Source organism: Schistocerca piceifrons, chromosome 7, assembly GCF_021461385.2.
Source record: "Schistocerca piceifrons isolate TAMUIC-IGC-003096 chromosome 7, iqSchPice1.1, whole genome shotgun sequence".
Taxonomy (NCBI): domain Eukaryota; kingdom Metazoa; phylum Arthropoda; class Insecta; order Orthoptera; family Acrididae; genus Schistocerca; species Schistocerca piceifrons.
The window spans coordinates 235,952,696-235,958,695 of record NC_060144.1 but is presented as its reverse complement, the minus strand read 5'-3'; positions in this window follow the sequence as shown (position 1 = coordinate 235,958,695).

The following is a 6,000-nucleotide window of genomic DNA, read 5'->3' as shown; positions in this document are numbered from 1 at the left end:
AAATCAGGGAAAATTTAATGAACGCGTGAAAAGGGAATTTGAGGCTTTAAAAAAGCAAGTCAAACAGATTGAGGGCGAAATCGTAGGATAAGACGGCAAAAGAAATTTAGAATCACAGATACCAGAGGGGTTCGAAGAAAATAATTTGTTTCATTTACGGGATGCGACAAGAGGCGCGCGAACTTGACAATAATCGTCATTGGGACTGGGACAGACGCGGTAGGTCTTTGTCGCCACGAGGCGAAAATTTTGACTATAAACACTTTTTGACTGTTCGGAAATTTAAGATCTTCCGCAACTCTAAGAATGACATACATCCATGTGCATGGTTAGATCAATTTATGTACGCACTTCCGCCAAATTTGCCACTAAGTCACAAACTGGAAATTATGTGCGGCTATTAATGTCCTCAGGGGATTCACTACTCTAAGTGAATATGTGCCGTAGCGAGCATAGGGCCCCGAGCTGTAGTGGTGCTATTTCTCTTTTAGTTTTCTGTACCGCTGCCTACTCTTTTACTATTCTTTGCATCTGTCAAAACAACTCTTCGACTATCAATCTATCTAGTGAGTAAGTAAACAATAACCGGATTTGACTAATTTACCCAAAAGTGATTTCGGAAATTACCATGTGGAGTTACTGTACCTTCAGCAGCATTCATTCTTATCTTAAATGAAATTTTACCTGTTTATCTTCGTGACAACATTACTTCATATGTTGACGATATTCTTATTGCTAAACATTCTTGGAGTGAGCACAACAAAATTTTGGATTCATTGTTACGTATCTTTGCAAAAGTTGGCATTACAGTAAACTTGGAAAAATCTGAATTGGGTCGTTCTCAGGTGAAATCTCTCGGTCACATTATTGCTACAGAAGGTATTCTTCCCGATCCAGAGAAACTAGATGCTATTCAGTTCGCAATGACATTCTTTTCAAACGAAAATCGGTCGACAACTCCGTTTGGTTAGTTTGTATTCCTGATGAGTGGGTCAATAAATTGATTTGGTATACGCATTTCAGTTATGCGCACTTTGGTCCCAGAAAATGCTTTCATAAATTACGAGAAAATTGCCACTTCAGTAATATGGAAAAACGTATTCGATCTGTTCTGGCCAAATGCAAATTATGTCAAAAGGCTAAGCCGCCAACAGTTTCTCACAGAGCACCGTTGTTTCCTATCATTCCAGCGAAATTAAAGGAGATGGCTGCAGTCGATTTGTTCGGTCCAGTGGTTCGTTCTACTAATGGTTTTGCGTACATTTTCGTAGCAGGGGAGTTAACATCAAAATATGTGTGTTTTACACCGTTACGCAAAGCAACAGCTCGTTCAGTATCTAATGCTTTCATCAAACATTTTCTTAAAGAAGTTGGTCATGTTGATAAGGTTATATCAGATAATGGATCACAGTTTCGTTCTAAAATATGGCTTCGTACTCTACAGCATCGTAAAATTAAACCAATTTTCATTTCACTTTTTCACCCTCAATCTAACGCTTCAGAGAGATGGATGAAGGAAATCAATAAATTGTGTCGTCTTTATTGTCATCAGAATCACAGAACTTGGGATCAGTATCTTCATATTTTTCAAAACATTCTGAATGAACTCCCTAATGATTCAACTTCTTTACCGCCTATAATGATATTAAAAAACAGAGCACCGACAAATCGCATATCTGAAATCGTTCCTTTTCCGCCTACACGGAAACTGCGGCATTCTGAAGTTGTGAACATGGCTCTGCAAAATATTGCATCTGCGCCTGCTGAAAGAGAGAAATCAGCTAAGCGTCCTGGTCGTTTAAAAATTTTGTCAGTTGGTCAAAAAGGTATTAATTAAGTCTCATCGTTTGTCTCACAAAGGAAAGGGCTTGTGTCGCAAATTTTTTCTGCTTTATAACGGCCCATATAGAATTCGCAAAATTATTCATGACAACACTGTCGAAGTAGAAACTCTTAAATCTCGACGCTCTAAAGGAATACATCATATATCTAACGTAAAAATTTTTGTGGAATGACATACTTTTGAGAAACCAACAGCTAGATGTAAACATGCGGAGAGTACAAGGATACCGCGCTGTGTTTTGGCGGCGGCACATACTCAAAGCAACAGTCAAGTCTGCTCGCCGCACAAGGCAGTCGTTGACCGAAAACAATTGCTTCTGCGTCACGCGCCTACAGCTGATCGAGCGCTCAGTGCGAATGCACTGACAGCTGTAAACAAATACACAGTTTAATTTCTCCGATTAAATTCAGTATAAAGCTATAGTGACTTGATGAATTATGTTATTAACATTCAGTATTTTTCAGGATACGGTTCTATAAAATATTTAAGAACTTCAGGTAAATTCTGTGTGTCTCCGACGTTAAGAGGACTTGCTATCGAGAAATTTTCAGGAAGAATGTAATTTCGAAGAAGAAACTAATAAACAAAAAAGGTAACTATTAATTGAGTTCATTTTTTCAGGTAACATATTTCCACTTTGGTACGTACTTTAGACGTAATTTGCTGCTCGCGATTACGTGATTCATACTTTGTGCTACTTTCATGTTCTATGAATTTACTTGTGAAGCGACGTGCTTGCGTACGTTAACTGATTTTGACAATGATTATTAATGAACTGGGTTGTAACTTGTGTATATTATGCATCGCTTGGCTGGACTGCTTTTTCACTGATGTCATATTTTTTAATTATGTGCCTGCTGTGCTTATTTATTTAAATTATAATTGTAACCTGATTTATTGTGCTGATATGTATGTAAGTTATACTTTGTGATTTATCTGCTTGCGCCTTCATGTTTACTTATTAAGTTTACATGTGAACATTTATTTGCTTATGCTGATATGATGCTAATGACACGTTTACTGCTTTGCGTATGGATTGCATATTTATACATATCTGTTGTTGTCATAACTACTCTTTAATTTGGTGTATAGCAATGCTGATGTACAGTGTACGAACATAGAGTTTAGGTTACACTATGGTATAGGTTATAGATTGTTCGCTTGGCAGAGCCTCGTTGTAAGGATTGTGCTGCATCCACTTTTTGACATTCTGTTCTCGACTGGTATATTTACTCGCTATTGCTTGTTTTGCTTACGCTAAGTGCCTTATATTTTTAAGATAAGAAAATGAACTGCTATAATTCGACGAACGACATTAGTACAAGAAACTTCATAGAAGTCACATGAGCTGGAGGTTTTATGGAAACTGTATAACTTTATGCTAATAGGAAGGAAGCTAACGACATGACATACCATTACTAGGTTTAGACCATTAACAGTTATTACACTGCATTTTTCGTGAGCAATTGAAATAGGAAGTGACACTTGACACAAGAAATACTCCACATGTTTGCTTCTGCCATAATTCTTGAAGTGGTCTACACACTGTGAAATATTATGATCATTCACATTCTGTAATCGTACTTAATTACTGAGAGTTATTCGAACTAAGTCTGTTAGAGGTCATGTATGCATTTCTTTTGTTTATAATTCATAATGAGTAGAAGATTTGGGTCAGACGGATTACACAGAGGTTGTGTGTTGACAATGTGTCTTCGGATTGTATAGGATGATGAGGTTTGCATTAGGATTTTATCTGTACTTGTTCGAGGAGACTGACTAGACGAAAGAGTTGTTATGGAAGTGAAGTGATATTGGTAATAAGGTTTACATGTATTGACGTATTGAAGAGGTATTATTGAGGTATAGAGATTATATGAAGTTGATGATTATTGGAGTTTTTGTGGACAAGAGGTAAGGTAAATGATATTGATGATAAGATTTATATGTATCGACGTAAGAAGTATTAGTGAAGTATTGAGATTATGTAATGCTGATGATTATTGGAGTTTTGGTGTATAAGAGGTAAAGTAAGTGAGGAGCATATTTTTTTTGTTGGTCTTATGGAACAAGGAGGATGAAGATAGCAGACTAGAACACTAAAGTAGAAGGAAGATAGTCTATACACACACTTTGTTAAATCACTAAGCAGTATAAACTTTTTTTTTTGAAGAGAGGAAGTATTTGCATATCTTGGCTTACTGACAGTTGTTCAATAACAGTACATTTGATCTGGCTTGGCAAACATTGGTCTTGACATGATGACTATGACGTTGACTTAACTATTATTGACTGTTATACATTGCTGCCACTACTACTTGATACACATGATGAACATCAAATTTTGACAGAATTGCATTTACACAGTTAACACTATTCAATTACACAGTAGTACTTAATGTGGACGAAAGATGAATGAGTGTGTTTTGTGTGTTTTCCTTTCCTAATCCTACCCACCTATCTCGTAAATATTATTTTATTTGTTTGTAGTGGCTTGCACCGACACCCATAAATATTATAGGTTTACTGGTATTTGAGTATTTGTAATAGTTAATATGACAATTATCAGACATCATTTGTGTGTTTATTAGAATTTGTATGTTTAGTGTAAGAGCATTGTAAAAGCATTTGTATGTGTATTCAAACTATGGTTCATGCCCGAACTGTCTGATTAGTGATGGTAAATATTATGAACTGTTACCTGCATTTTTTCAACGTAATGTGTGACACTTGGGAATGATTAATTTCTGCTGATGAACTGTGTGATCAGTGATAGTGAATATTATGGACTGTTACTTGTACTTTCTCTACATGATTGGTGCCACTAGGACATGTTTAATTTCTGCTGATGAACAGTGCGATCGGTGATAGTGAATATCATGGACTGCTCTCTGGACCTGCTCATCATTGCTAGGTGCAACTGATGGACTACTTGTATGGAAATGAAGTCACTTCTTGCTGTCTGCACCTACTCAACATTGCTGGGTGCCACAGATGGAACTGCTTCTACTGAGATGATGTCACTTGTTGGTGTCTGCACCTGCTCAACATTGCTGGGTGCAACTGATGGACTGCTTCTACTGAAATGATGTCACTTGTTGGTGTCTGCACCTGTTCAACATTGCTGGGTGCCTCTGATGGATTGCTTCTACTGAACTAATGTGACTTGTTGCTGTGTGTACCTCTTCAACTTTACTGCGTGCCACAGATGGAACTGCTTCTACTGAAATGATGTCACTTGTTGGTGTCTGCACCTGCTCTCAACATTGCTGGGTGCAACTGATGGACTGTTTCTGCTGAAATGATGTCACTTGTTGGTGTCTGCACCTGCTCAACATTGCTGGGTGCAACTGATGGACTGCTTCTACTGAAATGATGTCACTTGTTGGTGTCTGTACCTGCTAAACTTTACTGGGTGCCACTGATGGACTGCTTTTACTGAAAAGATGTTACCTGTTGGTGTCCTTTTTTTTTTGTATAAACTAATCATTGAAAGCATTTTATGTGAACATTTGTATAAACTGATTTTTTGTGTATTGTGTGAACTATTATGTAAAGCTACATGTATGAAAAGAATTTGTATTGCCTACTGTATTTTATATACTAGGTTATTGAAAGGTCAGTGCAAAGCCAAAATTTTAACTAATTATGTGATATTTAGGTATTAATATTATCTTTTATTTTTGTCTGTATTTTTCTGGACGAATTTGGTGGTATTTTCACCACCAATGCTGGCAAAAATACCATCAAATTCTGGCCTGTGGAGGAGGGGCATATGAAAGGTGGCTACACTGAGCCACTGCGCCAGAGATTGCGCCAAAGAGTATTATTAAGCCGCCTCCACAGTGCTTGGAGAGAACTCGTAGCAGTCAGTGCTGGTTAAGAGCTCGTAGAGGACAGTGCTTGTTAAGAACTCGTAGTAGTCAGTGCGTGGGCAGAGCTCGTAGAAGACAGTGCCTGTTAAGAACTCGTAGCAGTCAGTGCCTGTTAAGATCTCGTAGTCAGTGCTTGTCGAGGACTCGTAGCAGAGAGTTCGTGTTGAGATGTGCTAGTGGGCAAGGCTTGTCGAGATGTTGTAGTAAGGAGTGCTTGTTCCATGTTTTATGCAGTTGTTTGATGGAATAGACAGCAGATGGTTCGAATGGAAATACTGTAAC